Raw genomic sequence first — 15,358 nt, forward strand, 5'->3', positions numbered from 1 at the left:
AATGAGCATTTGTTCGGCGCGTCTGATGACAAGGGGCCGGGTAGCGCAGATATCACAGGTGGCTGTGTACGCCACACCGTAATATTTAGCATGTTTTATCACGACTGCCGCCTGACCAAAAGGAAAAAAAAATTGGCCGTCTGTTGCGATGCACCGCCGTTCGCGAGCCGAGCAGTTGATCTGGTCATGAGGCTCGCGAACGGCAGTGCATTAAAACGCCGCATTTTTTTCTTGTTAGTCAGGTGGCAGTCACGATAAAACATGCTAAATATTACGGCCTTGCGCACACAGCCGCCTGTGATATCTAAGCTACCTAGCCCTTTCGCACATTAAGAAAAGAAACGACAAAATACATCACCTTCAGGCCCCGGCACAACTAAAGCAATCACGCACCGAAGAAATCCTCATTGCAGCTACCACTGCTGCGTTACAGGCTGGGTGCAAACTTCAGTAGGTGCATTTCAAAATGCATATTTCCTTTAGATGCATAGATACCTGTAGTATCTGTGTTTTTGCCGCTCGGAGCAAATGATGCACTTGACACTCTTGCACGACGCACAGTATTTTTTTTTTTTTTTTACCTTAAAGGCTCGCCTCCGTCCACACCAAAGCATTCGGATTTTGTTCCTTTGGTGTACGCAATCAGATGCACTTTGTTAGGAAGCTTGATAATCGCCGTCTTCGTCCGACCGTTTGCAACGGCAAGGACACCACCCGGCACAAATGAGTCTCCTGGAGGGTTCATGCTCGTTCACTTGCAGAGTGGATCGCTCTGGACGTAGAACAGGGTTGGTTCCTGACTGAGATGCGCATCTGATATGTAGGAGATGCACATGTGTGACCAAGTCGATACCGCAGAAATCGCGGCGGAGGCAGAAAGGTTGTGAATCCTTTCACAACAGAATGACCATTCGCTGTGCACTGAGAACCTTTTCACCACTGCGACCACATCCGTTCCGACTCCCGAGGGCAGAAACCGGCTAGAGCCCTGAATCATCCTTAGCCAGAAAAATGCCGTTCGTTTCCTGCAGGTGTGCATTCTGGCCAGGACAATAGCTGCACGATTGTAGATGACGCGAGGAGGAAGCGACGCCCATTGCACCATGCCAAAGTCACAGGAGACGATTCCACCTAGCTCTGCAGCATCAACAAAGCCCTGGCTGCTTTGGCCTTTGAGATCCCTCTCTCTGTCTCTCTGCCTCCGCGCTCTCCTGTCTGTCGAAAACCTGCACGCTGAGAGCGTCCCATTCTGTCACGTCGAACACGGCCCGCGCTACACGCTTTTACAATACGAAGATAGTATATGCGTGCATTATGAGTGGATTCATGGATCACTGCCTTGTCGTGGCGGAGGGGCTTGCGAAACTCGATGAAGTCGTGAGCTCTGCTGTGTAGGGCCACCCAAGAAGACAGGTCACGGCAGAGAGTTCTGACAAAATGTGATTCACTGGAGAAGGTAATGGCAACCCACTCCAGTATTTCCTGCCAAGAAAACCCTATGGCCAGTCACAATACCATTATCGATATGGCGCCGGAAGATGAGCCCCCCAGGTTGGAAGGCGTCCCACATGTTACTGGGGATGAACAAAGGGCGATTCCTAGTAGCTCCAGGACGAATGAAGCGGCTGGGCTAAAGCCAAAAGGATGCTCAGTTGTGGATGTGTCGGGAAGCGACCGGAAAGTCCGATGTTGCAAGGAGATATATCACATAGCAACATGGAATGTAAGATCTATGACGCAAGGTAAACTGGATATCGTCAAGCGAGAAATGGACAGATTGAACATTGATATCTTGGGTATCAGCGAACTCAAGTGGACCGGAATGGGAGAATTTAACTCCGGCGACCATTATGTCTTTTATTGTGGGCACGAATCCAAGAGAAGGAATGGGGTCGCTCTCATAGTAAACAGAAGAATGGGCAAAGCAGTGCTAGGGTACAACCCCAAAAACGACCGAATGATTTCACTTCGGATCCAAGGTCACCCTTTCAACATAACAGTTATCCAAGTCTATGCACCGACCACTGCTGCTGAAGAAGCGCTGAAGAAGCTGACGTTGAGAGATTTTATGCGGACCTACAATGCCTTTTAGACCGCACCCCATCATCAGACGTCGTTTTTCTCATAGGAGACTGGAATGCTAAGGTCGGGAGTGAAGAAATATCCGGAATTACAGGCAAGTTCGGTCTTGGTGAGCCAAATGAAGCTGGGCAGAGGCTAGTAGAGTTCTGTCAAGAAAACAACCTGACCATAGCGAATACTCATTTTCAACAGCACAAGAGGCGCCTGTACACATGGATTTCACCGGACGGTCTGTACAGGAATCAGATCGATTATATTATTTGCCGGCAGAGATGGAGAAGCGCTATACAAGCAGTAAAAACAAGGCCTGGGGCCAATTGTGGCACCGATCATCAGCTTCTTGTTGCCAAAATTAAGCTTCGATTGAGGAAAACGCAGAAAACTAGAAGGCCTTTCAGGTATGATCTGGATCAGATTCCATTAGAATATGCTGTGGAAGTGAGGAATCGATTTCAAGAATTAGATCTAACCCTAAAAGAGCCCAAAGAGATGTGGACTGATGTTCGTGATATAATACAAGAAGTTGCTACTAAGGTAGTTCCAAAGCAAAAGAAATGCAAAAAAGCAAACTGGTTATCTGAAGAGGCTTTGCAAATAGCTGAGGAAAGGAGGATGGCAAAAGGTATGGGGGAAAGAGAAAGATACAAGGTTCTCAATGCGGATTTTCAGAAAATAGCAAGGAGAGATAAGAATGCCTTCCTGAACATACAGTGTCAAGCAGTTGAGGACAACAGCCAATTAAGGAACACAAGAGCTCTGTATAAGACAATCAAAGATATCAAAGGAAGCTTCTGTGCTAAGCTGGGCGTGATAAAGGACAAACGAGGCAAGGACCTCACTGAAGCCTCAGAGATGAAGAGGTGGCAGGAATACACAGAAGAACTGTACAAGAAGGATCCGGATGTGCAAACCCAACATAAGCTGGTTGTGATTACTGATCTCGAGCCGGGCATCCTGAAGAGTGAAGTTGAACGAGCCTTAGCCAGCCTTGCCAAGAACAAAGCTAGCGGAATTGATGGTATTCCAGCTGAGTTGCTTCAAAACCTCAACCACGACGCTGTTAACACACTGCATACATTATGTCAAAAGATTTGGACAACCCTGCAGTGGCCACAGGATTGGAGGAGGTCAGTTTACATCCCCATTCCAAAGAAAGGCAGTGCCAAAGATTGTTCCAACTACCGCACGATCGCGCTTATTTCGCATGCTAGCAAGGTGATGTTAAAAATCCTCCAAGGTAGGCTGCAGCAGTATGTGGATCGGGAGCTTCCGGACGTGCAAGCTGCGTTTCGCAAGGGCAGAGGAACTAGAGACCAAATTGCCAACCTTCGCTGGATCATGGAAAAAGCAAGAGTTCCAGAAACCGATTTACTTCTGCTTTATTGATTGTGGCAAGCTCTCCAAGAGATGGGAGTTCCAATTCACCTCATCTGTCTCCTCAGGAACCTTTATGAAGGGCAAGAGGCCACAGTCAGAACTGGGCATGGTCTTACTGATTGGTTTCCGATTGAGAAAGGGGTGAGGCAAGGCTGCATACTGTCGCCCTGCCTATTTAACCTATATGCAGAGTGCATCATGAGAAAGGCCGGTCTGGACGAGTCTTCAGCTGGAAAACGTATCAACAACCTTAGATATGCGGATGATACCACTTTAATGGCAGAAAGTGAAGTGGAACTCAAGAGACTTCTGATGCGCGTACAAGAAGAGAGTGAGAAGTTTGGGCTTAAACTGAACATTAAAGAGACGAAGATCATGGCGTCTTGCCCTATCAAGTCCTGGAGCATCAATGGACAAGAAGTGGAAGCTGTGACAGATTTTCTGTTCTTGGGCGCCAAGATTACCTCGGAAGGAGACTGCAGCCATGAAATTAGGAGACGCCTGCTTCTGGGAAAGAGAGCAATGGTTAGCCTTGACCACCTAGTAAAGAGCAGAGACATTAGTCTGCCAACCAAGATCCGTATAACCCGTGCTATGGTCTTTCCAGTTGTGATGTATGGATGCGAGAGTTGGACTGTGAAAAAGGCTGACCGCCGAAGAATTGACGCGTTTGAATTGTGGTGCTGGCGAAGACTCTTAAGAGTTCCTTGGACTGCCAGAAGATCAAATCAGTCGATATTGTCGACCATAAACCCTGACTGCTCATTGGAGGGTCAAATTCTAAAGTTAAAGCTCAGCTACTTTGGTCATCTGATGAGAAGAGAGGAGTCGCTGGAGAAAGATTTGATGTTGGGAAAGGTTGAGGGTCGCCGGAGAAGGGGTAGGCAGCGAACGCGATGGTTAGATGGCATTCTCGAGGCATTGCAGATGAAGCTATGTGATGTTAAGAAGATAGTGAGAGACCGGAAAGCGTGGCGTGACATGGTCCATAGGGTCACGAAGAGTCGGACACGACTGAACGCCTGAACTGAACTGATTGAGTGGATTGTGAAAATGCTGTACATTCCCCCATACTGCGTGAACATGATATACTTCAATCACTCTCTACTTTCTGCCCCGAGGCCAAAAAAGGGGGGAGTTTCACTTTCTACCTGCGTTGGAGTGGCCTTTTCGTTTGGTGCACTTTCGCGTCGTCTGCTACACTGCCGTCCAATGTGTTTCTCGCCCACTCCCCCATGATGGCACCATATCGTCCCGCAAAAGGCGGATTTTGAAAATAACTGATATTTTCCCGAATGTGATCACGTGAGGTACTACAGTGATGTAACAGTGTTCTCAATATGACGTCACCTCAGTTGTTTGTCTTTATGCAATTTTCAAAGTATTCATGCAACTAATTTGAAATGCCACTGGTGCCTGCTGTACTGCGTCTGCTTCTGTATGTTGTGGGGTGCGGCGTTAGAGAAAGCGCCAAATGAAAGGCGCAGCACAGATGCTTGGCAGGACCAACTTCGTACAGTCAAATCTCGATATAACAAACACTGCGAAACTGCAAAGAATTGAAATGTTGTAATGAAAAATATGCTACAAAAGCCAGCAGTCAAAGCTAGGTAAAAAATGGCATACCTTGGCAGTAGGCACAATTGTAGGAAAGCAAAGCCTCAAATGAAACTGTTGTACTAACTTCAATGCTGATTTATTTAAAGAAATCAATTGCTTTTCTTCTGCCAAGTGCCGCAAACTACCACGCACTACATTCTATTACTATAGTACATACACCTACTTTCCGCAACACCTCACTGGATGCGTGCTTGCACCGAGCGATGAAAGTACAAACTTTGTCCATGTGAAAAAAAGAAAAGAAAAAAAAATGCCAATGTTCGATATAACCTCATCTTTAGTGCTCAGAATTTTGAAAATCTTGTCTCAATCTTTCAATATGATCGCGGCATGCGATGGGGCAATGCTAGCTGTCTGCAGGGGCCGATTCTCTTTTTCTCTCCGTCAATTTCTTGCAGTGAAAGCTGCGTTCCTACCTTCCTGACATTTCGCCGGCTGCAGTCATAGTCACATCTCATACGAACTTCGCAATAAAATCATCCGCGACACACACAAAAAAGAGGGCGGGACTACCTCGCTGCGCAACCGACCATAGGCAAACTGCACGCAACGCAGAAAGAAAAAGGGCAGGCAGCTAGGCCTGCTGGCTACTGCATTATAAACCTCAGCTTTGCGGGGGCACTAGGAGCTGGCACTAGATTTGCTGATGATGACAGCTACAGCCCTCGGACCATACACAGAAATGGCAGTTTGTTTAAAGCACGAGTTGCGAGCTGATGCAGGGATGGTGCTACGGAGTGATTTGAGTCTGTGCTGCACGCCTCTTATGGATCAACCTTGTTCTGCAGTGTTGGTGGTCTTCGAGATACCTCTCATCTCAGGGTGCAGAGCGTGTTGCAGATTCGCATAGGAATCGGCAAGCAGAAGGATGAGGAGGAAGAAGTGATCTTGAGGGACTCGGAGCGCGCGAGGTAGAGACTGAGCGCCATGTTGGAAGATTGAGAGTCGAGGAAATAGCTGGGATTAAATGCAGTGAGAGGCGTCCTGGTGTTCGCCCTGCTTCTTCTACAACATCTACTAAGAGAGCCCACACACTCCAGAGCACGACGCCTCCTACTTACTACGCACACACACAAACACCATTAAAAAACGAGCAGAAATGGGGGTAAAAAAAATAGATTGTCAAGCAAATCATTCCAATGCCTTTAAATAGAAACAGGCTTCTCTAAACACTACGCACTTTTAGGAGGGCCCATGTCGTCAACATACTGTTGGATACTTGACATCCTTGAACCGCTCCCAGTTCTTCTTCCCCAATTACCAGCTGTAAGAGAACGGAAGGTGATTTTTTTTTTTAAGTCCACACAATGCACTTTACTCACACACACCAACAGCCAAGAATGAATTTTATTACCAATACACGCTGAACCACTTCGTGTTCTTCTTCCCCAATTACCAGCTGTAAGAGAACGGAAGGTGACTTTTTTTTAAGTCAACACAATGCACTTTACTCACTCACACGAACAGCCAAGAATGAATTTTATTACCAATGCACGCAGGCTATCGTCCATCAAACATACATCCACCATATTTTTGTGAAAACTTATATATCACAACAAGTGAATATTTTGCTGAGGCACTGAAAGTTTGGCTTTTCTGGTTTGTAAGGACAGAACGCTGAAATTTAGGCCTCAAATCGGCACAATGGAACGTCTGTTGTAAACTGCAGAGTGGTTTTATAAAAAATGCTGCACATAATTTTGCCCAGAATTCAATTTATCCGTGAATAAGCATGCTTTTATGTAGCCTGATGCTGGTGGTAGACAAAACACTAGAAAAAACAAATATTGTAAATTTAACCCGTCAGACAGTAGTCGGACGTTTTCAGTGTAAGAGGAACCCACTTCTGTTTAAAATCTGTACAACACCTCTTCAATGAAAGTTTTAGTGGGCTCAATCAGCACTTCATCTAAGGAGTTCAAAACACTGTGGCACCATCTAGTGACAAAAGCTGAAAGCATGGCACTCAACTGAAGGGTGCACTGAAGAATGCAGAATATATGACATGCACTCCTGAAGAAAAACTAACTCTGCCCAATCCGCCTTTTGCGCGAATTTTATGCGCATGAGCGAAGTCGTAGCAGCGAACGACGGAAACACATTGGACGGCGTCAACGGCGTCGCCAGTGCACAGGGGCTGGCGGCGCCGGGCGGCACGGTGACCGCCACAGGCTTGGCAAAACAATGCAAACCACACCTGCCGCGTACGGTTGCCACTCTCTAAGCGTGCCGAATTGCAAGACACGGTTTTTCAGGTTTCCTTCAGCGAGCCGCGACCAACGACATGAAGCTTGAATTAGGGCCACCAAGCGTCAAGATGTGAATGGCCGACCTTAGCAACCGACTGCGTACGCTCGACTGTGGAAAAACATTTCGTTACAGGTATGTATGCATCTAAAGGAAATGTGCATGATGAAAAGTATCTAACGGAGTTTGCACCAAGCCTGTAACCTAGCAGTCATAGCCGCAATGAGCATTTGTTCGGCGCGTCTGATGACGAGGGGCCGGGTAGCGCAGATATCACAGGTGGCTGTGTACGCCACACCGTAATACTTAGCATGTTTTATCACGACTGCCGCCTGACCAAAAGGAAAAAAAAATTGGCCGTCTGTTGTGATGCACCGCCGTTCGCGAGCCGAGCAGTTGATCTCGTCATGAGGCTCGCGAACGGCAGTGCATTAAAACGCCGCATTTTTTTCTTGTTAGTCAGGTGGCAGTCACGATAAAACATGCTAAATATTACGGCCTTGCGCACACAGCCGCCTGTGATATCTAAGCTACCTAGCCCTTTCGCACATTAAGAAAAGAAACGACAAAATACATCACCTTCAGGCCCCGGCACAACTAAAGCAATCACGCACCGAAGAAATCCTCATTGCAGCTACCACTGCTGCGTTACAGGCTGGGTGCAAACTTCAGTAGGTACATTTCAAAATGCATATTTCCTTTAGATGCATAGATACCTGTAGTATCTGTGTTTTTGCCGCTCGGAGCAAATGATGCACTTGACACTCTTGCACGACGCACAGTATTTTTTTTTTTTTTTTACCTTAAAGGCTCGCCTCTGTCCGCACCAAAGCATTCGGATTTTGTTCCTTTGGTGTACGCAATCAGATGCACTTTGTTAGGAAGCTTGATAATCGCCGTCTTCGTCCGACCGTTTGCAACGGCAAGGACACCGCCCGGCAAAAATGAGTCTCCTGGAGGGTTCATGCTCGTTCACTTGCAGAGTGGATCGCTCTGGACGTAGAACAGGGTTGGTTCCTGACTGAGATGCACATGTGTGACCAAGTCGTTGATACCGCAGAAATCGCGCCGGAGGCAGAAAGGTTGTGGATCCTTTCACAACAGAATGACCATTCGCTGTGCACTGAGAACCTTTTCACCACTGCGACCACATCCGTTCCGACACCTGAGGGCAGAAACCGGCTAGAGCGCTGAATCATCCTTAGCCAGAAAAATGCCGTTCGTTTCCTGCAGGGGTGCATTCCGACCAGGATAATAGCTGCACGATTGTAGATGACGCGAGGAGGAAGCGACGCCCATTGCACCACGCCGGCGCCGCGGTGACCGCATTGTGCTCGGTAACTCAAGACAGCTTACGCATATGCGGGGCTCAAAGTCACAGGAGATGATTCCACCTAGCTCTGCAGCATCAACAAAGCCCTGGCTGCTTTGACCTTTGAGATCCCTCTCTCTGTCTCTCTGCCTCCGCGCTTTCTTGTCTGCCAAAAACCTGCACGCTGAGAGCGTCTCATTCTGTCACGTCGAACACGGCCCGCGCTACACGGTTTTACAATACGAAGATAGTATATGCGTGCATCAGGAGTGGATTCTGAAAATGCTGTACACTCCCCCATACTGCGTGAACATGATATACTTTAATCACTCTCTACTTTCTGCCCAGAGGCCAAAAAAGGGGGGAGCTTTCACTTTCTACCTGCGTTGGCGTGGCCTTTTCGTATGGTGCACTTTCGCGTCGTCTGCTACACTGCCGTCCAATGTGTTTCTCGCCCACTCCCGCATGATGGCACCATATCGTCCCGCAAAAGGCGGATTTTGAAAATAACCGATATTTTCCCGAATGTGATCACGTGAGGTACTACAGTGATGTAACAGTGTTCTCAATATGATGTCACCTCAGTTGTTTGTCTTTATGCGATTTTCAAAGTATTCATGCAACTAATTTGAAATGCCGCTGGTGCCTGCTGTACTGTGTCTGCTTCTGTATGCTGTGTGGTGCGGCGTAACAATGTTTCTCAATATCATGTCACGACAGTTGTTTTTTTTTTTATGCGATTTTCAAAGTATTCATGCAAACTAATTTGAATTGCCACTGGTGCCTGCTGTAATGCGTCTGTACGCTGTGTGGTGCGGCGTTAGAGAAAGCACCAAATGAAAGGCGCAGCACAGATGCTTGGCAGGACCAACTTCGTACAGTCAAATCTCGATATAACAAAGACTGCGAAACCGCAAAGAGTTGTTCATTTTGAAATGTTGTAGTGAAAAATATGCTATAAGCCAGCAGTCGAACCTAGGTAAAAAATGACATACCTCGGCAGAAGGCACAATTGTAGGAAAGCAAAGCCTCAAATGAAACTGTTGTACTAACTTCAATGCTGATTTATTTATAGAAATCAATTGCTTTTCTTCTGCCGAGTGCAGCAAACTACCACGCACTACATTCTATTACTATAGTACATACACCTACTTTCCGCAACACCACACTGGATGCGTGCTTGCACCGAGCGATGAAAGTACAAACTTTGTCCATGTGAAAAAAAAGAAAAGAAAAAAAGAACGCCAATGTTCAATACAACCTCATCTTCAGTGCTCTGGAGTTTGAAAATCTTGTCTCAATCTTTCAATATGATCGCGGCATTCGATGGGGCAATGCTAGCTGTCTGGAGGGGGCCGATTCGCTTTTTATCTCCGTCAATTTCTTGCAGTGAAAGCTGCGTTCCTATCTTCCTGGCATTTCGCCGGCTGCAGTCATAGTCACATCTCATACGAACTTCGCAATAAAATCATCCGCGACACACACAAAAAAGAGGGCGGGGCTACCCCGCTGCGCAACCAACCATAGGCAAACGACACGCAACGCAGAAAGAAAAAAGGCAGGCAGCTAGGCCTGCTGGCTACTGCATTATAAACCTCAGCTTTGTGGGGGCACTAGGAGCTGGCACTAGATGTGCTGATGATGACAGCTACAGCCCTCGGACCATACACAGAAACGGCAGTTTGTTTCACGCACGAGTTGCGAGCTGATGCGCTTAAGACGATTTTGTAAGACTGATGTTCCTAGATAACAGAAGAAAAAATAAGATACGCACGTTATTCTGAAATAATCGTTATTTTGAAATTCATAATTCTGAAATGGTTTTACCTTAGTAAAAGCAGTTGTTGGGCGAGTTGGTGTTTTCAATGATCCATTTTTATAGCGCCAAACACAGGACAGAGATGAAGAAGGGACACCACGCATTGAAAATATCGAAAATCTGCTGGGGATTATTAAAACATTCGTTAATGTGATGTTCGCAATAATGAGATTAAACATGTATATGCATGAATCGCCTGCTACCTGGTGACATCAGTTCCAGTTATTATACATGACCGGAGACAATTTCGGTGGATGCGATTGGTGTCCACGCTATTTTGATGCAATTTTGACTATAACTAATTAACTAATCAATGTAGAGTCATCAAACTTGTCTTCTAGGTCAATGTTTTCCTCCTCTATCTGATGCAAGCATTCTTTTTGTCTGATCTTTATTATTTCCAACTTAAAGAAAGCATTACGGACACACACTAGCATAGCTGCGAGCATGAGCCTTTAAAGGGGCGATGACAGGCCTGTTCGATGTATTGCCGTTTTATACTTCTGTGAATATTATACAGGTCCGTGATTCTACTCGCAAAGTTTTAGTGCCTAGCGTGCGGCTTAGTGCCTAGCGTGCGGCTCATATTATACAAAACCGCGATAGAAATCAAAATTGGGAAGCTCCTCCCACTAAGAGCAACCGCCATTTCGAAATGCTCATGCGACGCCACGGAGGATACCCGGCAGAGCGTCGTCTGCAATATCAAAGGATATCTCTTTGTTTTCTTAGGACGATTGACACAGCGGTTGTCCCTCATTCAGAAGTGCTTGGTGACGATGTTACCGCACAAAAGCGATATAGTGAAGGCATGTTCTCTTCAGCATAAGGCACGGTCACAGTCAGTGGGCGGCACAGTTATAGGTTCCTTATCTTATCGACGCACTGAACTTTTGCATTATACCGGCGACGACTCCAGCAAGGCCAACGGTTACTTATCACCGTAGTGTGAAGTTACTTACCCTGTATACAGTAGAGCAGCATGTTCAGGCTCTTTCCAAGACGAGAGTTTTTCTTAAGGTGCAGGTCTTTTAGTCTGAGTGAAAGGTGGGAAGCAGTAGACAATGTAATTTAAGAGTGCACCTCTGAATACGCAAACTGCTCGTGCTCTAACTAATTTCCGGCCGGTCATCCGATCTGTTTTGGTCGGATCGGAGGCCGAGCGAGAATTTGACACCCAATACTCGAGTGAACAGCCTGATGCTGCGCTTGTCTGTAGCTTGCCGAGTTAGAAAAATGAAAACAAGAAGCTACATCTTCTGTTTTTTGTTTGTTGTGTTGTGTTTTATGGTGCATAAGCAACTCAGGCTATCATGCGCCAAGCTCGAGGTATAATATGCTTTTTTTTTTTATTAGAAAGAATGAAGTGTTAAGATATCATAGCTTGTTCAGGAAAGATGTTTCTTCTAAGCAACTAAAAACACATGAAATGTCTACAATTGCATTCTCTCCTAGGAGAAGTGTGTTCCCCCTTGTCATCAGTAATGACCTTGGCTAGAAATGTTAATCGGCACGAACTGCCAGCTCATTTAGCGACGAGTAGGCCTAGCGCGAGTATGCACAACGGGTCTAGAGTTTTGGCAATTACGGAGTGCGCATTCACAAGCTTTAGCGGTTGTATGTGGCCATCGAGTGTAGATCTGGCCGTAGCGACCATAAATCCACGACTGCACATAGAGCGGGAAGTGCCGATATATGTGACCCTGTCTATAGCGAGCGCAGCTGGCAGCTGTCAGTGCCACTTGTGTGTATACTCGGCGCAGGCAGGGGACGTAGCATTAACGGTTCTTGCAGCGCAGTTGCAGCTTGTGAACAAATCAAGGTGCAACTGTTGCGAAAACAAGTGGATAGTTTTGGTATTGCTAGCTCAGCTCACATTTTATGCCGTGCGAACGAGGAGCATACATCCAGTCAATTCAAAAGCTATAAACAACAAGCTGGGGGCGCAGTCGTATTCTGCAAATCAGCGCATTCCTGTTGAGTTTAGGGTTCACACACTAAATACTAAATGGTGTATGCTTATGTTGAAACATTCAAGAGTGATTTGCTGGAGAAGCACAAGAAAAACGGAAGGTGAGGCTTGGGAGTCTGTCGCAATCACGGGCGCAGCTGCGGGGGAAGCAAGAAGGAGACGGTAGCGACTGGGAGGCTCTTGGTCGGTGCGGGCATGCAGTGAGGAGCTATCGAATCGCGTTGGGTTTTGCCATGACAGGACTGAAGCGGCAGCACATACTTTTGTGAGCTGGCCGTGGCCAGACTGAACATAGTTTTGCAGAAATGCTTTACAGCCGAAAATAATTCAGTCTAACACGTGCATATATCAGCAAGTCACGAGGTAGCGATTCGTTCAAAAGATTTGGCTGCTCCTCTAATTATGTAACGCATGCTCTCGCGTCGAGGTATACTCGTTTTATATTGACTTTCAGTTTTTGGACCCAAGGAGCGACGGCAATAGCTCAACAATCAGGAACACAATGCTATCCCCTCCCCATTTTCACGGCACATGCACATGTATACTCGTTTTATATTGACTTTCAGTTTTTGGACCCAAGGAGCGACGGCAATAGCTCAACAATCAGGAACACAATGCTATCCCCTCCTCATTTTCATGGCACATGCACATGTACGGCCGAAGGAAACATTGGACAAGTGCCTTTTTATATGCGGGAGTGCTTGTTGCTAAAAAAAGCTACCTCTCATAACGTAAGAAAAATACGCTTTTGATTGCATACCTTAATTATATGCATGAGTCATCGATTTCAGCCTCCTCAGCAATCACTAGAAGAAACCCAAAACAAGTCCAAGAATCTCTAAGGTTGCGTATTATAATGAAGGCTCCACAATGAAAAGAGGATATGTCAACAAAATATTTTTGCTGAAGAAAAAAAAAACTCAATGACCACCATCTACAACGTGCATGCAAGAGCGAAGCCGGCACCGCTAATAGCAGACGACATGGGGACGTAAATGTTGACGTGACGTCAGCCGCCAATGGTTGCCAGACCAGAAAGCAGATTCCGATATTAATAATCAAAATTAACTTTAAAACTATCTACTGCACGGAATGAGCTCAAATTCCGAGGATTTGTAATATAATGTGTGAGGAGTGAAACGCAATAATCATTTTATGCTGTTGTAGCTGTCATGAGCCCTTTAAAGGCTTTTGCCTTAAAATCGTAAGGCCTTGTTTCTTTCATATTGTAGTGCTTGATGTGTACCATGATGCAGGGCCTTCTCATTCCTACAATAATATCAAGACATATTTTGGGCAGTGTTCAGTCCCTTTACCGTCCCCCAAAAAAACATGAGCAATGCCAAAGAGGAGGACTCCGGAAATTTCATCCCCATGGGGATCTTTAACATGCACCGACATAGCACAGCACATGGGTGCCTTGCTTTTTGCCTCCATCAAAAAACAGCCGCCGTGGCCGGGAATTCATCCTGCATCCTTGGGCACAGAAGTCAAACCCCCTAAATCCCTCCATCAAGCACTACAAGTGTTGCACAAGCATACACACACACACAAAAGAAAGGTGCAACAGGAATTTTTTTGTGGAAAAAAAAAAAAAAATTTCGCACGGTTAGGCAAAATGTAAATAAGGTGCATTAAAAACATTTAGCTGGCATTAACCCAGTGAATTCAAGACTTGCAGAACTGGCAAGTCGTTTCAAACGTAAAGTTCTATACATTAAGGCACACAGCTCACGATAAGGCCTTGTGAGGATGGTGGCATGTTGAGCGTTTTGTGCTCGGGCTATAGAAGCTGCCACTGTATTGTCGGAAGAACGCCACCGCACCGGCGGCAGAGGAAAAATGCTGTGCCTATCTAGAGAAGCACGGTATACAACAAATGTAGTATGTTCTCAGGTTAATTTTGAAACAAGCACATGAAAGGTCTTAGTTGTGAAAAGTTCTTAGTTTACGTGACACAAATTTCCTTCCACGAATTTGAATAGCTGATGGAGAGTGTGGCGGGAGGCGTGATGAGCTGGCACCACAGACTACTATGGGCTGTTACGTGGTTTTGTAAAAGTGAGAGGTGAAAGCAAGCAGCCTGATGCTCATATGATGTGTAAAAAAGTAGTGAAACAGTACCGGCTACTAAGAACTGCATTAGATGTATGAACTCCATGAGCTGTTCTTCAGTTTCTGTTACCACAGAAGTGCACACGGAGGATACATGGGGTAGCCGGCAAAAACGTCAAAGTGTGCATCATGTAAAGAACTTCACTTACCTTGCATCTCATGGTGCTGTATATCTGCTGCCTCTGCTTCTTTGACATGTCGTTTTTATTTGAAACATATCCAGGTGCAGCCGGCAGGGGCTCCGCGAATGCTATACAGCAAGGAAAAGTATCCGGTTATATTGTTTATGTTTTGCAAATTATTACAAAGAGCTCATACATTTGACCCGCCATCAAAACAATCCACATCTACCGTCCAGTTTAATTCTAGTGCCAGAAGAGTCTACGTGTCATGAATAAGCAGAAATGGTTGTTTGCTGCCTTTTGTGCAGCTCATGTGTAGGAGGTTAACACAAATTTATTGAACATATCATGCGGATGAAAGGCAGTTTTCTTATATGTTAAAGGTTATAGTTATAGGTTTCTTATCTTATCGACACACTGAACTTTCGCATTACACCGGCGACGGAGCCAGCATGGCCAACGATTGCTTATCACCATAGAGTGAAGTTACTTACCCTGTTTAGAGGTCAACACAAATTTATTGAACATATGTGGCACATATAAGGAAACTGCTTTTCATCCAAACAAATACCATATTATTGCAGCAAACACTAAATCTAAACATCAAATGAAAATCGACTTGAACACTGGCAAGACGCATAATTATATCTGCCTTGATTTCTTCAGAATGCATCCAGACCTTCCTATCGAAA

General features: G+C 45.8%; 1 long non-coding RNA gene across 1 annotated transcript; it reads right to left on the reverse strand.

Annotated features, from left to right (window-relative positions):
* Positions 1 to 6,426: 6,426 nt before the first annotated feature.
* On the reverse strand, positions 6,427 to 14,974 carry LOC146203924 (uncharacterized). Its single transcript, XR_014702554.1, has 3 exons — positions 14,694 to 14,974; positions 11,420 to 11,493; positions 6,427 to 6,478 (listed from the first exon to the last, which is right to left on the reverse strand). It is a non-coding gene; the product is annotated as an uncharacterized LOC146203924 (long non-coding RNA).
* Between the last annotated feature and the right edge of the window lie 384 nt (positions 14,975 to 15,358).

The sequence above is a fragment of the Amblyomma maculatum genome, chromosome 1, assembly GCF_055883805.1.
Source record: "Amblyomma maculatum isolate TAMU_Amacu chromosome 1, ASM5588380v1, whole genome shotgun sequence".
Classification (NCBI taxonomy): domain Eukaryota; kingdom Metazoa; phylum Arthropoda; class Arachnida; order Ixodida; family Ixodidae; genus Amblyomma; species Amblyomma maculatum.